Source organism: Gorilla gorilla, chromosome 18 (genome assembly GCF_029281585.2).
Source record: "Gorilla gorilla gorilla isolate KB3781 chromosome 18, NHGRI_mGorGor1-v2.1_pri, whole genome shotgun sequence".
NCBI lineage: Eukaryota > Metazoa > Chordata > Mammalia > Primates > Hominidae > Gorilla > Gorilla gorilla.
This window is the reverse complement of record NC_073242.2, coordinates 94160132-94179904: the sequence shown is the minus strand read 5'-3', so window position 1 is coordinate 94179904 and position 19773 is coordinate 94160132. Positions and strand designations below refer to the sequence as shown.

Below are 19773 nucleotides of genomic sequence, written 5' to 3'. Positions count from 1 at the left end.
ATGTGTTGCTCAAAAAAGGAAGAAGCCCCCATCTGCAGACCCCCAGGGATGACTGTGTATGTGTGACCCCTTCTCCTGCCTGCACAGAGCAACATCAACAAAGCAAATTGGTATTTCTAGACCACCAGAAAAGTGGATGGCCGTTGTTCAACTTCTTCACCAAAGAAAAGTTTGAAAAACCTGATATTTCACTTGTTTATACAACAGTAACATGTAAACATTTAATTATACTTTGCTTTAACTAACTATGTTCCAAAATATCCAAAGTATCCCATTGTGGTGGCTTTTTATTTGTTTGTTTTGTGTTGTTTGGTTTTTGAGACAGGGTCTCACTTTGTCACCCAGGCTGGAGTACCGTGGCGTTATTTTGGCTCACTGCAGCCTCAATCCCCCAGGCTCAAACAATCCTCAAGTCTCAGCTCCTCAGTAGCTGGGACTACAGGCATCTGCCACCACACCCAGCTAATTTTTTTTTACACGTTTCGCCATATTGCCCAGGCTGGTCTTGAACTCCTGAGCTCATGTGATCCTCCTGCCTCAGCCTCCCAAACTGCTGGGATTACAGGCATGAGCCACTGCAGCTGGCCTTCCCATTGTGTTTTTACCAAAAAGTAGAAATTATCTGTAGTCACACACCACGGGAATAGGCATGATTTGCCTGGGGAGTGGGCCTCCTGGTGGGTTCTTAAACCTAGGGAAAAAGGAGTGGGTTTATTGATCCAGCCCAGTTATGCTACTTCCTTGCTCTATGCACTTGGGCATATGCCATTCAGCCTCAGTTTCTCCATCTGTAAAACGGAGTAACTCCATCTCCTCGGGCTATGCTGCTCCCTTCATTGACAACTCTTTCCATTTTAATGGAGAGCCTAAGAGAGGGAAAGTGGAAAAAGGAAGGATATGGTTCTGCACGTACTGAGCCTTCCACACAATCAGAGCTTAGCAAAAGGGAGCTGCCACAGTCACAGCTGCATCCTCCACTGACTGTCTTCCTTGATTTTGGTATGCTTACTGAGTATGTCCTTCATTCCACTTTATACACTCTGGCTTCACGGTGTTCTTTTTCCTGATTTCTAGTCTCTCTGAAATAGCATATAGCATGTACTGTCTGAGCCCCTAAGAGGCTTAGTGCTGTGGGCAGCCAAGCACAATGATGGAAGGGCTGATAGACGACAATGGCGCTGTACTTGAAGACAGCCCATGATGGTGTGCAGAGCTGGGAAGATGGCAGAGAGAAGTCCCGAGAGTAGGTAGGAAGTGGATGCAGCAAGGCTGGAGTGTAGTTTCCTGGCTGAGAGGGGAACACATGATTCCAAGTCTTGGGGGAGTCATGAGCTGTGGGGAAGATGAAGGAAAATGAACATTCCAGCCATGAAGGCCAGTGCAGAGAATGCAGAAACAGATGACCCACTATAGCCCGCACAGCCATCTTAGCTCCATCAACTACGCTAAAAGCATAAAGAACAACTTGGATTTTGTATGTTCATTTTTTTTTCTAAGAAACATGATATAATTGTATACCAGTTTTTTTCACAGAATCCACAGTCCCTCTTTCTCAAATGTTTGCAGTGATTAGAATTCATAGACAGTTCACCGTCTATTTTTGCTTTTCTTCCAAAGCTTTTTTGATTGACTGAATAGGCTTTTGGTGAAAGGATTTCTATAGGAAACATTTTGCAGGGAGGTAAAGAATGCAAGACAAAGTGGGGAGTTCAATCAGTGTTTTATAGATTTCAGAAGTCAACCTTTTTAAACACGCTGGCCCCAGTCACAGCTGCATTATTAACAGAAGACTAGAGAAGGAAAACAGAAGGTACTTGGGCTATGAAGTCAGCACTGCTGGATTCCAACCATACCCTGGGCATTATTGGCTGTACACTTTCAGCAAGTGTCTTACCTTTTTGTGTTGTAGGGTGAGATGGTGTTCATAATACCCAGGATGGTTATATGTGCTTAAGGATAATTCACTGGTGAGATACATGGCAAATATCTTTTCCACCCCTGTTTATAACATTCCAGTTATCTATTGCTGAGTTACATGACATCCTAACATTTAGTGGCATATAACAACAACTTATTACTATCTCTTACAGTTTTGTGGATTGACTGAATTCATTTAGGTATTTTTACTTGTTCTTTCCTGCCATGTAGTCAGATGGCTGGAGTTACATGAATATTTGTATGGATTAGGTGTCCAAGATGACATCTTTAGTCACCTGTCTGCCACCTCAGCTTGGAAGGCTGAAAGAGCTGGAAATGGATTGGCACCTCTCTCTCCAGCCATACAGCTTCTCCTCCTGGCTGTCTGGAGCTTTCTCACAGCACAGTAATATCGAGTATTTGAACTTTTGACATGGCAGCCAACTTCTCCTAGAGCAAGCGTTCAAAAAGCACAAGATAAGCTACAGGATTTCTGTATTAGTCTGCTTATACTGCTATAACAAAATATCACAGATTGGGTGGTTTAAACCACAGATCTTAATTTCTCAAAGTCCTGGAGACCAGTAGGTTCTGTTCCGGGTGAGGATCTTCTTCATGGCTTGCAGACAACAGTCCTCTCACTGTGTCTTCACATGGCAGAAACAAAGAGAGAGCTCTGCTTTCTTTTCCTTTTCTTAGAAGAACAATCCCTCATGACATCATCTAAACCTAATTACCTCCCATAGGCCCCACCTCTGAATACTATCACATTATGGGTTAGTGCTTTAACATGTGAATTTTGGGGAAGAAAACCATTCAGCCCATAACATTCTACTGCTGATCCTGCAAAATTCATGTCCTTCTTGCATGCAAAATACATTCATTCTATACCAGCAGCCTCCACAATCTTAACTTGTTTCAGCATAAATTCTGAGGTCTAAAGTCCAAATTCTCATCTAAATAAGTATGGGTGAAATGCAGGATACTATTCATTCTGAGACACAATCAGTATGGATGAGATTCAAAGTACTGTTCATCCTGGGGCAACGTTTGTCTGCAGCTGTGAACCTATGAAATAAGATAAATTATGTGCTTCCAAAATACAGTGGTGGGACAGGTGTAGGATAGGCATTCCCTTTCTGAAAGGGAGAAATTGGAAAAAAGAAAGTAGTGATGTGTTCCAAGCAAGTTTACATAAAAAGGCAAATACCGCTGAATCTTAAGGCTCAAGAGAAATTTTCCTTGGTTCAATGCTTTGCCTTTTGGACCGACCAGGGTGGAGGTCCCTCTCCCATGGTTCTCATAGTGTCACTTCGGCTGTTTCATTGTTATGCAGAGCCAGCTCATAGTCCCATAGAAGGAGACTGCACAAGGGCATGCCTATCAGAGGGTCTGGGTTATTGTGGGGCAATTTTAGAGACTGGCCACAGCATGTAACATGGTTGACAAGCAGGGTCCTTCCTCATTCGTTAGGCATTGTGTGAACTGCTGCATGTAGCATTTCCTCCATGACTCCCTGTATCTCCAGGAATAACTCCAGTGTTACTCTGTCCTGACATTTGGATAAATAGCACACAAGAGGACAGCTTTATTGTTCATCTTGCTACAGTCACCAAAACCAGGCTCTATGAACAAATTTTAGTAGATCTAAGGTCCATCCACATCCCTTCACTAAAAAGGGCTTTTTGCTTGTTTGTTGTTTTGGAGAAGGCTTTGTGTATGGTGTTCGATGGAAGCAATATCAAACAAGGAAAGAGATTTGGAAAGAAATGAAGTCAAGTCAAAGAAATAAGCTGTTTAAGCCCCTAATGCAGGCTGAGTTGATCCTAGAAGGTAGAAGCCTAGAGATGAAGGACATTCAAGAACTCCTTTATGCTGTTGAGTTATGGAAGCTATGCCAGCTGGCACCTTTCTTGGTTCAGTGCCTCAGTTTTTAAAGATGACAGCTGTTTAGACACTCCATATTCCTTTCTTTATTCACTCAACAAATATGCATTGAACAGATGCTCTGGGCTAGGAAATGTGTTAGACATTTTGGGAGATATGAAGATGAATCAGACCAGAATCCAAGCAGAACACAGCCCCCATTTTAGACACAGAAAGTCTAAAATGTGGTGTTGTGGGTAGGGGAAATGCAATCTTGAAGAGTTGCAACCCTGTCATCCCAATGCTCTGGTCTGCTGGAGTGGGGATAGTACCTCCTATTACCACCACCGCTATTGCTACTCTTCATCCTTGAGCCTGTTGCTCACGAGGATCTGTCAACACCAGAACGGTGATTCTCACTTTAGGAAGGAAGACATTGCTTTGGCTTTGGAACATAGGTTCTATCAGAAATGGGCTCTAAGTTTTCATACCTTCCCCCAATAGCTTGTTCTTCATGCAAGAGCAAATGTATGTGAATGACACAGCATGTTATAAGAAGTTGTGTGTAGGATTGCTTTTATCATTGTCATCAAAGTACGAAACGCATGTGTGGTTAATCACACTATCCAGTGGTACTTATAAATCCATGACAAGTTTTTCCCACTTTTCACATAATTTTAGTAATTTGTTTCTCTCTCTCTTTGCACGCCTGGATTGTCATCTTCTAAGAGAAAAGTCTGTCATATGCAACTGTGTTTAATACTGTATCACTTGGTCAATTCATGGCACCACTAGGTTACTAATGATCCTTTCACTTTTTGCAGAAATCACTGTGTTTTCAGCTCAGCGGCCCTGTGACATTCCTTCCTGTTGTCATTTGTTGAGTGACCAATCAGATGGGTGGAGTGTGTTACAGAAATTGGCAGCAAGTATCCAATGGGTGAAGAAGGTAAGTTGGACTAATATTACTGAACAATTCACATATTACTATGTATGTGAAGATGGAAAGTATGCCACTGACTCTGTGTCTCAAATATGGCTTGATTTGGACCTTCACTAAAGCCAAAAGCAGAATCTGAGAGGGAGAGAAAGACCTACCTTTTTCAGTAGTGAGGAATGTGATTATTCAGTGTTGATGTTATTGGATTCTCTTTATTGAACACCTATTATGTGCTAGTAATAGTAAGATTTGGAGGAGAAAGAAGGAACTAAAGGGATTATAATTGTTTAGCAAGGACCCGGCTGAACAGGCCAACTGAGATGATTGCCATGTTGCTTTTTTCCCCTTTTCTTTTGAAATAAGTCTTAAAATGGGAACAAGGTAGCTTATGTCCCACAAGGAAATGAGATTGCTAGGAGGCTGAACCTTTTAGACTTCAAATGACATGGCCCTCGATCACGAGCCAGGAGGCCTGATTTCTACACCCAGACCCAGCTCTGCCATTCACTGTCTGTGCTATGGGATTAATGAGCCATTTACTGGACTGCCAGGGTGGCTGGACCTAGGATTTCTAACAGTTCTTACATTTTAGGATTCTACGAATCCATTTACCTTCTCCATCTGCTCGGTGGTAACTGGAGCAATATTCACAGGAGACAACTAAATATCCAGATAGAAATTTAAGAATTAATTCTACCAGTGTGACTTTCCACTCTTGGGGAATCTAGACCTCCTTATCCAAGTGCCTACGGCTCGTCTCCATGTAGATGTCCAGTGGTGACTTAAATATGTACGTCAAATCCAGGTTTTTCCTGGGTCCCACATTCCTGTAATAGTATCAAAATTCACCCAGAAACATGGACGGAATACTTTAAGCCTCTCAACCCCTCACCTCCAATAGCAGTTAATTCCTCTTGATTCCTATTCATTCTGTCGTTTGGCTATCTCTGAAATAGTTTTGTTTCTCTCTATCCCTATTGCCACCGTTCAAATGCAAGTCAAACGTTTTTTCTCTAATATTACTGAAATTGTCACCTATTAAGTATTTCTGCTTCCAGGGTTATTTCTCCCTTATCAGCTCCAACGTGATCCATGATCTATGTATATCCTGAACAATGTTCTTAAATCCGTACATATTGTACTTTCCCACTTATTTCCTTTCAATGATAGAGATAAGCTTTTCTTAACAAGCTTCTAGGATCCTTTAATGAGAAGGGCCACTGTTTTGCTGTCCAGATTCATCTCTCAGCTGGTATTCCCTCTCCACCCTGCCTGTATTATATACATCCACTCTAGGACCTTCTTATAAGGCACGGCCATTATTTCCCCCAAAGCCTCATAATCTCTCTCACCTCATAAGCACTCTTAAGGCATTTTATATCTTAGCTTGGACTTCACTATCTCTAAGGAGCTATTTCTAATAGCCTAAGATTACCTAGACAATGCTTTAGCAGCCAGGGATTACACCATTTACTGTGATTTCTACATTGGACTGTAATTGCCATTTTAGTTGTCTGTCTTCCCAGCTAGACCTAGAGATTTTTGAGGACAGGACTTATTTGGGACCACTGTGCTCCCAGTTGCAAGTACTGTATCTGGGCCAAAGTATGCGCTTAGTAAGTACTTACTAAGCAAATGAATAGGGACCCTCAGTATATTTTTAATTAAATGTGAGGAAGGTGGACTAAGGTGACTAACAGAGAAAAGTCATAATAACAGCAGCTAACAGGTTTTGCATGCTTACTATATGTCAGGTTCCTAAGGATGTTAAGTGTATCACTCCCCTTACTCCTTCCAAAAGCCTTATGTGGTAGGTATTATTAATATCCAACATTTTATAAATGAGAAAACTCAATCTTGGAGAATGTATTAGTCTTCTTCACACTGCCATAAAGAACTTCCCTGAGACTGGTAGTTTATAAATGAAAGTGGTTTAATTGACTCACAGTTCTGCATGGCTGGGGAGGCCTCAGGAAACTTAGAATCATGGCGGAAGGAGAGGTAAGCATCTTCTTCACAAGGTGGCAGAAGAGAGAAGAGAAGCATATGTGAAGGGAGGAGAGCCCCTTATAAAACTATCAGATCTTGTGAGAACTCACTCAGTATCACAAGAACAGCATGGAGGAAACTGCCCTCGTGATCCAATCACCTCCCTCCCTTCACACTTGGGGATTACAGGTTCCTCCTTCCACACATGGAAATTACAAATTGAGATGAGATTTGGGTGGGGGCACAGATCCAAAGCATATCAGGGAAGATAAGTAACTTGTCTATGGCCATAGTGCTATAACTTTTATCCTTGGAATTTGTATTTATGGGAAGTCTAACTTTAGCTAGAGTTTGTGTCTTTTACCACTGTCCTTGTCTGCCTTTCTCCTGAATGAATCTCCCATATTATGGGCAAAAAACATTACCTCCACATAAGGCCAGGGGCTTTTCCTGCAGCCCACACAAGCTATTGTTAAATAGATGGTAGTCCCCTGTGACTGGGAACTATAAATTTCTGATAATTTCCCAGGTATTTTACACTCTTGTGTTAATGTGGGTCTGTTTTGGGAGGAAATTTCAACGTGAGGAGTCCCCACCTCTTTCTCTCATTGTCTGGTCAATATTTGTTAAGGGAATAAACCAATGATTGAAAACGCTTATCCTAGAAGCAAAATCGCACTCCCCTACAAATGCACCAGAATGATTTGGAAATTGTAGGACTGACTCCTCTTGCATTTGCTTATTTTGCACTCATTTGCTCTGAAGCCTGGCTCAGCAGAGGAAGTGCATCCCTCCTGTGGATATGTCTGTGAATGATGATCATCTCATTTCTGCTGAGCCAAATGGGGCTCTTCATTTCATCGGCCCTTTGAATTCCTCAATAAGATGTGTGAGTGACATTTCCTATTTTTCTAGATAATAGGGGCAATTAGAATGAGGTATCAATGAATCAGAGTCAAAAGTTAAATAGAAAGTACTTGAATTTAATTTCATGTCTAGGAAATCTGGTAGTTTTTTTTTTTTAACCTGGAAATTAAGAACAGTCTATTTTGAAGAGTTCTGCAAAGCTTTTATTCCAAGGAGAGGAAGGTAAATTACTCCAAGGCTGGTGGCATGAAACCTTTAAAAAACAAAACAAAACATAAAACAGCAGGAATGCAGATGGAACAATCCTTTGATTTTTCAGGTTAAGCTTCTTCTTGATGGAAAAGAATTCTGTGCCTGGTGGAGGAAAGGACTTGTTCTTGATTGCACTGTAAGGATTTTGAAGAACAAAACTAACCAATGACTTTAGCTGAGACTCAGATTCTTGATTCCCAAACAGGTCAAGATGCCAGACTTTCTTGAACAGGCACCTATGACATGCCACAAAGGCAGGCAGAGATGAAAGGGCACTTCCTCTTTCCTCAAGGAGTTTACGGTCAGGTAACTGCATATAGCAGTCAAAATCCAAGTGGGAAGGAAAGACGGAGAGAGGCTTTAAACAAATGCGGCATGGGCTCACAGGATCGGCACTCTAGTTAACTTACAGTGAAATCCACTGGAGCTTGAGCTTCCGTTTCTAGCACACCTGTCTTACCTGGGAACGTTCTCGGAACAGAGGAGGAATTATCCGGGCAGCTACAGGATAAGGCTTCTAAGCCCTGTGACCTTGCTGGGTTTTCAGTAGAGCACAGGGGCCTAGAAATGAACATCTTGGAGAAGTGGAAGAGATTTGCCCTTTGCTCAAGAGAAGTGTACACACATTGGCATCCTGCTGAGTAATAACCAGCAGGAATTGCTGGTCGCAGGTCACCCAATTATCTTTCATTTGCATAGGAGTGAATCCCAGAAAGCTGCTTCTGGGTCAGCTCACCTGTGCTGCAGAACCCACCGGGCTCTGCATTGTCCCTGACAGCTTGAAGTGTTAGCAACCTGCTTCCTGTGCTGCTTCCTGTGCTTCCCTGTGCTGCTGGGTCTATCTGTGAATGCATATTTCCTATTTTGGGATGTAGGCCACTGTGGAGAAGGAGGCCAAGTGTCTGTCTGTATCTGGTGTCATCAGAATCATAAACAGACACTCGGTTCACTTGTTGCCTACACATTGTAGCTCTTCAATGTGTACAATGTGACTGTCATCACCACAATCAACTAATGATTACATGAAGCCCTTATGTGGTAGGTCACCTGAATATCCAGTCCCTGCGCAAAATCATAACTAAAGGAAAAACCTGAACCAAAGTTGTGTTCTTTGATCTTGCTTTATTTAGCTAGTGATGGGCAAAGAGGTCAATGACATTGATATTTTCTGAGCATGCCCTTGTACCAGGTACTGTGATATGTGCTTTACATTTATTATCTTGTTTGACGTCACGAAGACTTTGGCTGCTATGCGCAGGGGTCATGATTCTTTCATAGATGAGGATACTGAGGTTTAGAGAAGTTAAAGAACTTGCTGAGGACCACCGATGAACAATGGGTAGAGACAGGGTCTCCATTCCTAAGCACAGCACTGTAGTGCTTCCTGTTGATAATGTCTCTTCCAATTCTTTTGTACCTTGACTTCCAGTCTTAACCAAGCTGGGATGGGAGGGAGTTGGAGGGCAATTATTATTACAGTTATTTTGGTATGGCAATGTCCTAAATCTCTACTTGAGTTTTTTTATTTTTTAATAATAGATTCAGGGGGTACATGTACATGCTTATTGTATGTGTATTTTGCATAATGGTGAGGTTTGGGCTTCTAGTACACCCATCACCAAAATAATGAACATTATACCCAATAAGTAATTTTTCAACCCTCCTCCTCCCTTTTTGGAGTCCCCAGTGTCTATTATTGCCATCTTTATATCTATGTGTACTCATTGTTTAGTTCCCACTCATAACTGAGGATATGCAGTATTTGATTTTGTGTTTGTGAGTTTTTTCACTTAGGATAATAGCCTCCAGCTTCATCTATGTTGTTGCAAAAGATATGATTTCATTCTTTTTTTATGACTGTGTAATATTCTTTGTGGCTGTGTAGTATTTCGTGATATACCATACAGCTATAAAAAAGAACGTTGTGTGTGTGTATATATATATTCTACATATATATGTGTGTATAGAGATAATGTATGTGTGTATAGATACACATATATACACACATAAATATATATGTCTATATATACATATACACACATATATACATAAGTGTGCATATGTAGAGACACACGTATATATACACACACTACATTCTTTTCTATGTGTATATATGTATATGTGCACATATATACACATATATACCACATTTTACACACACGTATATATGTATACACACACACACGCCACATTTTCTTTATCCTGTCATTTTTTGATGGGCACTGAGGTTGATTCCATGGCTTTGCTATTGTGAATAGTGTTGTAATAGACACGTGGGTGCAGGTTCCGTTTTGATATAATGATTTCTTTTCCCTTAGATAGGTACCCAGAAGTGGGATTGCTGGGCTGAAAGGTAGCCCTATTTTCAGTTCTTTGAGAAATCTCCACACTGTTTTCATGAAGGTTGTATTAATTTGAATTCATACTAACAGTGTATACACATTCTTCCTTCTTCACATTCTGCTCTCCACTTGAGTTTTAAAGGAGACTTAGCGGGTTCTGGCTAGTGCAGCGAGGTGACTGAATGTATCCAGTGAGTGAGGGGCAAAAATGGCAAGAGGGGAAAAGACTCTGGATGTGTTTACTCATCAGTCATCTTGAGAACCATCCCTATGTTAGGCCTTGGACTAGGTGCTGGGGATACAGTAATAAATCATGTGTATCAATACAACAATGGAACTGTACTGTTGCTTCCAAAGAACCCCTCTACTTGTGATGGAGCCAGGCTGGCAAACAAATAACCATGGTACAGAGTTCCTTTTAGACAGCTCCATGGATCTGTGAGAACATAGAGGGGCTGACTCTGCTGGAGGAAATCAGGCGGAGCTTCAGTGAAGAGGTGACCTCTGGGTTTAGACTTGATCATGAGTAGGAATTTATCAGGAGAAACCAGGAAGGATTTTCCAGGCAAAGGGAACAGTACAGAAGTTGTTAAGTCAGTATTTGTCATTACTAGGTGGGATGTCCCATGAAATATTTGTTTTTATTTTTATGTATCCTTAGATAGATACATTTACACAGTTAAGATGGTTAAAATAGATAAAGATGGTTAAAATTTAAAAGGTGAGACCTGGCATGGTGGCTCACGCCTGTAATCCCAGCACTTAGGGAGGCCAAGGTGGGCAGATCACAAGGTCAAGAGATCGAGACCATCCTGGCCAACATGGTGAAATCCCATCTCTACTAAAAATACAAAAATCAGCTGAGCATAGTGGCGCGTGCCTGTAGTCCCAGCTGCTCGGGAGGCTGAGGCAGGAGAATCACTTGAACCCAGCAGGCGGAGGTTGCAGTGAGCTGAGATTGCACCAACTGCACTCCAACCTGGCGACAGAGCAAGACTCCATCTAAAAAAAAAAAAAACCAAAAACAAACAAAAAAAATTAAAAGGTGAAAAAGAGTCTACAGAGAATTAAGTCTTCTTCAATTCCCATACTCTAGGCCTTCAATTTCATTCCCTGGAAGCCACTATTGTCAGTTTTCTGTGTGACTTCCAGACAGTTTCTGGGCAGTTGCAAACACACACATCCATATAGCTACTTCCTCCACACTTGTATACATAGATCACATCCAGCTGTAAACCCTGTTTTACACCTTGATTTATTTATTTTATTTTATTTATTTTTTGAGGCAGAGTCTCACTTTGTCACCCAGGTTGGAGTACAGTGGTGCAGTCTTGGCTCACTGCAACTTCTGTCTCCGTGGTTCAAGCGATTTTCATGCCTCAGCCTCAGTCCCAGAGTAACTGGGACTACAGGCTTGTGCCACCACGGCTGGCTAATTTTCTGTATTTTTAGTAAAGATGGGGTTTTGCTACATCGGCCAGGCTGGTCTCGAGCTCCTGGCCTCAAGTGATCTGCCCGCCTTGGCCTCCCAAAGTGCTGGAATTACAAGCCTGAGTCACTGCGCCCAGCCACCTTAATTTTAAAAGGAAAAATGTATTAAGTTTTTCCCTTTGTTTTGCTTGCATTCATTTGATTTAAAACTTTTTTATTTTAAGTTTTAAAACTATCCAAACCTACAGAAAAGTTGCCCAAATAACACAATAAATTCTTGTGAACACTTCATCAGGAGACACTGAATTTTAAAAAAATCATTTTGCCATGTTCTATGCAACAATTTTATGAATTTAATCCCTAATCAAGGTACAGCTTGGATGTCAGTTACCTGGAGACCAGAGTGCAGTTCCTCTCCCCAGCATTGATTTACTGAGATAACATAAGATGTTCTCGAAATCAATAATGTGTTCCTCTCATTGTCAGTTTCCCTAAGATGCCCATAAGCAGCAAATCCACCCCCAGGATGGGGATCCATCCCTAGGATGGAGATGGCTGGAGGTGCCCCTCTTTGGGCCACTTGATCTTTGGGAAAGGATTTTTCTCTGCCTCCTCAGGTGCTCAGCAAGCGCTTCTTGGGCAGCTGAGCATGCTCTCCACACTTGCCTTCCGGGCCCTGTGGTCCAGGGTGGTAACAGGCAATCCAACTGAAATCTAATCACTTCATTTCCGACAACCAGCCATATAGACAGCATTATCTCTTCTGTTCAGCTTGTCAGAGTCAACACGGCATCTCAAAGGCTGGTATAGGATTCTCTCCTTTGAAAGATCAAAGCGCCTGAGCATTGCTCAGGTTACCTGTGCATTTCCTCCCTGCGTTACATGGAAAGGGATAGTTTGTACTCAAAGTGAGAGGGACTTTGAACAGCATGACAAGCAGGAAGTAACTTAGTAAGGCAGTGTCTTATGATTTTGTAGTCATGTGCTCTGGGCCTAAGAGGATTGTTTTCTGGTATTCATTCATTCACTAACTCATCAAATAATTCCTGAAAGCCTCCTTGGTACTATTTTATGCTCTGGGCCAAGACATGTGCATGCTCCTTGCAGACTGGGTCCCTAGGATCTACTGGGTGACAGACAAATAGACAGTCTCAGCCAAAGAAAGCAGCTGAACCTGAGAGGGGTGGAGTGGAATCTCCAAGGAATTACTTCTTGGCCATTCATTAATTCATTCATGCATTAAACATGTATTTACTGACTCCGCCTGTACTCTCTGTCCCTACGTGATTCTTGAGCCACAGAATTAACATTTCTTTTCCTGGCTACTAACCCAAGTTATCCTTTGTGCAGTGGGGGACTCAGAGCTCAAGGCAATTAGATAAATCAGGGAAGTAAAGGGAACGAGCTATACTAAAATCTGCCACCAATTAATTGTGTCTGCTGAGGATCTAGAAGACTGTAGCCAGACACCTGACAGATGCCACCATTTGGAAGCTTTAGAAAATTTGTGGCAGGGCTAGTGAGTTTATCTTTTCTAGGGGCTCTTTTACAGTTTAAGCACCATTCCAAAAGCTGTTAGGCTGCCATAGCAACAGTTCATATATATATATATACTTTAGAGGGAAACGAATTTTTAAAAACTTGGTCACATTCTTGCAAGGGCTTGTGAGAAGATACCTCTTTAAATCAATGTCTAGCAAGTTTCCTGAAGTATCATATTTCTGTCTATAACATACTATTTTGGACCTCTTAACACTCCCAAACACTTCTCAGAATTTCTACTTGAAAGATGGACCTAGGGGGATGGTGATTCATTGCCCCGAACCATTTACATCATTCTTTGGGAAAGGAAAGCAAAAGCTTTTGTGTGGTTTTATCTTGCTAGTGGTTTCAGCCGGAGCACACGTCCCTGCCGTGCCAGCCCCCACACAGTGTGGGATGGAACCGGTGCCCACACAAGCCCCCACCAGGGAGGCTGGAGCTCAGGCTCATGAAAGCATGTCCAGCTCTATTCTCTCTTCCCCAGTCCTTCTCCACTGAGCCGCAGCATTATTTCTCTAAATCCAAATTGTATCAAGTTGCTTCAGTATAAAACCCAAGCTTCAGAAGCTTGCAGTCCCTCTCAGGATAAATTGCTAAGTCCTTTGCCTGGATTCTAAGACTGACTTGATCCAGGCCCCACTCCCAGAAGCCTCCCTTCTCCTCCCTCCCATTTAACTCTGTCCATATTGTGCTGCTGGTAGCCCCTGAATGCATTGTGATGCTTGACACCTCGATTCCCTTGCACACGTTTTTCTTCTCTGCCCCCATTTGTCCGAGTGAGCAGAGAAGCATCTTCTCCTCCAGCAGGGGCTCCTAGACCCTGTGAGATAGTTTGTCCCTTTTTCCTTCTGTATAGAGAGTGCCTTGATTCCTCAGTGTCTATCACTTCCACGGGTCCTGGGTACATGTATATTCATGAGCCCCTTTTCCATTAAAAATAATTACAGTTTATGACCATTTTGGTTTAAAGAGGAATATAGTGTTCTACCCTAAAAGGTCATTTTTTTCTTCTGATTTTAAAAGAAAATAAAACATTGCTGTGCATCCTCTAAATGTGTTGTGGGCACTGTGCCTACTGTTCCTGATGGAGAAGTCACACTGATGTTGCTGGGTTACCACATCGCCAATTAGTTGTCTTCAAGTTTGTTAAATCCTTGAGAATAGAGTTTGGCTGTGTAATACCATGCCATCTATTGGAGTGTGTGGAGTGCATACTCATGTGTGGTGAACAAGCTTTCACAGGAATAAGAGCATGGTCTCCATTCACCTGCCTTCCACTGCTGAGAGGCACTCCCTCTTAGGCTAATGCTCCTCATCCATTTTCAAAAGGGACAAGATCCTCTCCTCCCTTTTTCTGCACAGCACTTTAAACTGCAGAGACCTTCCTTGTGCATTATCCACTTTGATCTCTTGAGATCAACATTAGCTGCCCCATTCCATAGAAGAATAAAACGAGGCCCAAAGAGGTGAAGCAGAGCCTAGAAAACAGAGTTGTCCCCTGCCCAGAGTCACACGTAATATGTGGCAGAGCCAGGATTTTACTCCTCCCCTCCCCCCCAAGACCAATGCCAATGTTCTATCAAACCACAGGACAAGAAACCTAAATTAAGGCAGAGATCGCTTCATTCCTTTTAACTTTTTTGGAAGCATCAAGAACAGTAAGAAACAGGAAATCCCAACATGGGTAGAATTGCTTTTGCACTGAACACTGCAATGCACCACCCAGTTCCCCAGTTCACTGAAGATCTGGTGGTCTCAGCTACTGGGAATGCTCTTGGCAGGTGACTTCACTTGCAGCTTTCACCTCAGCCAAAGTCATGCTCTTTTCCAGGGCAGCTCACATTGGAGGGCTGATCAGTAAAAGTCTGGCCATCTCAGCTTTCTTGGGATTATTTTGAAGGACGATCTTTAGCCCAGATGACCATGCAGGGTGGTCTGAGGCTGTTGCTGGGCTGCATCACACATCTTCTCTTTATGTTTGTTTCTGATTCCCGTTCCTTTTCTTCTCCAGGTGTTATTCCAAAGGGTACCTCCTAGTAAACATCCCCATGCTAAACTCCATCTCAGAGTCAGTGTCCCAGATAATCCAACCTGTGACAAACTCTATTAAATATTTTGCAACAAGCCTCCCTATGTCTGTGCATGAATACACAAGATTCATTTGTTCCTCCATTGTTTTCACTGAATGCTTATTCATGGGATGCTAAACACTGTGCTAGGTACCAAGATACTGTGGTGAACAAGACAGAAAAGGACCTCTGGTTACAAGGAACTTAAATTACTTCTACTCTGAAGGCAGATATTAATCCTGTTTCTGCACTAAAATTATGCACCTTTCAGAGCATTCTGGTCACCTCAGCATTTACATGGAGTAGCAAGAGAAGCCTCCCATCACCAGAGCCCTGCTGATTGCTTTGCAGAATAAACACTGCTTCCAGGAAATCAGTAGCAGTGTCTGAAAGGTTTTCCCACCCTGTTAGAGAAGGACCCAGAGTGAAGTTGGGGCTACAAGGAACTTAGGATAGGCAGGAGAACAGGGGCTGGAATGTCTGTCCACAATAGATTTGGAGAGGGAGGATTCAGGTGCAGATGAAAAAGCCAGTGGAAATCACTGTCAGGATCAGAAGTTGAATGAAAAATATCAGACGAAGGGCAGACAGGTCAAGATTTAATTTGTAGCAGGATGGAATAAGGTCCAAGGGAGGAGTGAAGTGGGGGTTTTCTTGCAATTCTCTACAGTCCTTATTTTAAACTATTTATTGACGTCCTGTTTTAACTGGAATAAAATCCAGATGCAAATTTAGCTGCCAATGCTCTCCTTGAGACAGTCATTCCCTACCTCTCTCTTTGCCCATCTGCTCAGCTGCATTTGACAATTGCTGCCCCTTGAGCAGACCCAGCCCTTTCTAACCCCAGGGACTTTGCATTTTCTATTCTCTCAGTCTTGGAAGTCTCCTCACACACCTTTTAGGATTCAGCTTAAGTGCCCCCTTTTGAGAGGCCTTTCCTGACTTCACAACCTCTGAAGCCATATCCTCCACCCACCCTGCAGTCATTGGACACTTCCTCATTCTGTCTAATTCTTCACAGCAGCAATCACAATTAGCAAATACCATGTCTATTTCATTTCATGGCTGATTTTTATATTGTCTGTTTTCCCCATGAGATTCTAAGCCCTGTGAAGTTTAGAGACTTGTTCAGCCATGCCCACCCCTACATCCTGGATGTCAAGGGCAGCACCATCCATACTAGTAGCACTCTGTAAATATTTCTTGAATTAATGACTAAACCAATGTGACTATACCAATAGCCAATTATTAAGCATTTGCCTAATGAGTTGACAGGAATATGATGGTTGGTATGTTTGGGGCAGAAGCCTGGAGCCTGGGCTCCTCCACACTGCTGGGATGAGCAGAATCTTCAGACATCTCTCTCTCTCTCTGAGTTCCTCCTGGACCATTACTCAGATTTGAGGGGCATCATTGCCTGGAGCACTCCACTCTGGGGAAGCCAACAGCTGCATAATGGTTTCCCTGCCCGTGCATTAACATGGGCCTTTTGGGCCTGCTCCAGCTTGCCTGACCCATCTTCCAGCAGGAAAGGCCATGCATCTGTAATACTCTGGAAAATTGGGGCTGACATGTAGTTCGGTACCCAAAGTGGTTTCACTCAAGCAAATGTGGAGAATAAAAGCCATGCGCTTAAAATGCTTGAGTAGGTATCAATCAGAAGAACATTCCAATAATCCATGTTTATGAAGCCTGTTAGTATGAATTTTTGAAATAGCACTTAATCCACTTTATTCTTGACAAATGGTGTTTGTAGCCATTGAGATATTTTATTTCAATTATGTGCGGATGTTGTAGGGAAAAGGTTTCTGACAGTATCAAGGCATAAGACATTTTTTATTGTGCTTTTATCACTATTCCCATTGCTAAACTCGACTGGACAGTTCATTAAGATGAAAAATTAACAGCACATACTATGGAGAGAATAATCATGGAACATGATTATTCTTCACAGCTTGTGGAAGCACCAGAATTCAGAGTAGCAGACAGATGACAAATTTGCTGGTCTTTGGAAGAGGTGGCGATTGGTCAATCAGTTGGTAGCCATGTGTGTACCTACTTGTGTGTTCAGCTCTGAGCTGAGGTCCTGGAGGAGAAAGAAAATATGGAAAATATGGTTGTTGCTTTCCAAGAACATACCGTCTATTTGGGAAGGCCAGGAAGATGTCAGGTGTCAATCCAGGAACTCCAAAGGGTTAGACAATTGCCCAGCACTTTGGCGCTGACTGTAAGTTCAGGAGAAAATTCACTGTGCACTTTAGAGAAGAGTTCTTAGACCTTGAAGAATACCAGGATGTTGATTAGTAAAATATGTTCTAAAAATAGTAGCTACTGATGGCTATGAGGTTGCTTTTGGGGAGTAATGAAAGTGTTCTGAAATTAGATATTGGTGATATGTGCACAACTTTACAACATACCAGCAAACACTGTACCCTTTAAAAGTCTTATTACACTTTCTATGCATGCAACAAAACATCATATGTGGCCAATAAATATATAACATATTACATGTCAATAAAAAGCATGGTCTTTATGATATATGAATTATATATTAGTAAGCCATTATTTTCAAGCACTCTACAAACTCAATGCTGCTAAATTACAGTAATTTTTTTTATTATACTTTAAGTTTTAGGGTACATGTGCACAACGTGCAGGTTTGTTACATATGTATACATGTGCCATGTTGGTGTGCTGCACCCATTAACTCATCATTTAACATTAGGTATATCTCCTAATGCTATCCCTCCCTCCTCCCCCCACCCCACAACATGCCCCAGGGTGTGATGTTCCCCTTCCTGTGTCCATGTGTTCTCATTGTTCAATTCCCACCTATGACTGAGAACATGCGGTGTTTAGTTTTTTTGTCCTTGCGATAGTTTGCTGAGAATGATGGTTTCCAGCTTCATCCATGTCCCTACAAAGGAAATGAACTCATCATTTTTTATGGCTGCATAGTATTCCATGGTGTATATGTGTCACATTTTCTTAATCCCGTCTATCATTGTTGGACATTTGGCTTGGTTCCAAGTCTTTGCTATTGTGAATAGTGCCACAATAAACATACATGTGCATGTGTCTTTATAGAAGCATGTTTTATAATCCTTTGGGTATATACCCAGTAATGGGATGGCTGGGTCAAATGGTATTTCTAGTTCTAGATCCCTGAGAAATTGCCCCACTGACTTCCACAATGGTTGAACTAGTTTACAGTCCCACCAACAGTGTAAAAGTGTTCCTATTTCTCCACATCCTCTCCAGCACCTGTTTCCTGACTTTTTAATGATCACCATTCTAACTGGTATGAGATGGTATCTCATTGTGGTTTTGATTTGCATTTCTCTGATGGCCAGTGATGATGAGAACTTTTTCACGTCTTTTGGCTGCATAAATGTCTTCTTTTGACAAGTGTCTGTTCATATCCTTTGCCCACTTTTTGATGGGGTTGTTTGTTTTTTCTTGTAAATCTGTCTGAGTTCATTGTAGATTCTGGATATTAGCCCTTTGGCAGATGAGTAGACTGCAAAAATTTTCGCCCATTCTGTAGGTTGCCTGTTCACTCTGATGGTAGTTTCTTTTGCTGTGCAGAAGCTCTTTAGTTTAATTAGATCCCATTTGTCAATTTTGGCTTTTGTTGCCATTGCTTTTGGTGTTTTAGACATGAAGTCTTTACCCATGCCTATGTCCTGAATGGTATTGCCTAGGTTTTCTTCTAGGGTTTTTATGGTTTTAGGTCTAATATTTAAGTCTTTAATTCATCTTGAATTAATTTCTGTAGAAGGTGTAAGGAAGGGATCCAGTTTCAGCTTTCTACATATGGCTAGCCAGTTTTCCCAGCACCATTTATTAAATGGGGAATCCTTCCCCCATTTCTTGTTTTTGTCAGGTTTGTCAAAGATCAGATAGTTGTAGATATGCAGCATGATTTCTGAGGGCTCTGTTCTGTTCCATTGGTCTATATCTCTGTTTTGGTACCAGTACCATGCTGTTTTGGTTACTGTAGCCTTGTAGTATAGTTTGAAGTCAGGTAGCGTGATGCCTCCAGCTTTGTTCTTTTGGCTTAGGATTGAAGTAATTTTATTACAGGTGAGAAAATTAATTCACTAGAATAGACACATCACTGAGGCAGACTAACATTAATTGAGGACTTGCTTCATATGGCAAGGAAGGAGGCAAGTGCGCATTCTACAGAGGCGAAAACCAAGAGTTAAATCAGTTCATGCTTTGCCTAAGAAGCCACAGAGGTGGGAAATAATGGGGCTGGACTTCATCTCTTTCACATCCATATGCTTCCCACCCCATTCTTCTGGTGCCCAAAAAAGACAGATCCTAAGATGTTGTAAGAACGTGAGTGGCAACAATGATAAAGTGATGTGTCTCTGCAGAGAGTTTTAAAGTTAAATGTCCTCACCTCTTTTCTCTCACCTGTTCTTAGAGCATCCCTGTGAAATAGGATCAGAGGCAGGTGTGTGGTAGGAAACAAGGGAATGGAGCGAAAGGAGAGCAAGTCTGCTTTTACAGACTGCATAAAGAATGCTGTATTTGTTTCCCAAGTGTC

General features: G+C 42.0%; 1 protein-coding gene across 5 annotated transcripts in view; it reads left to right on the top strand.

Moving 5' to 3' along the window:
- The window catches only part of CDH11 (cadherin 11), a 181076-nt gene that overhangs the window by 67498 nt on the left and 93805 nt on the right, over positions 1-19773 (top strand). For all 5 annotated transcript variants that reach the window (XM_055366807.2, XM_063700263.1, XM_063700262.1 and 2 more), the window contains one exon: positions 4608-4732. The gene's annotated coding sequence lies outside the window, so the exon portion shown is untranslated. The remainder of the gene's footprint in view (positions 1-4607; positions 4733-19773) is intronic.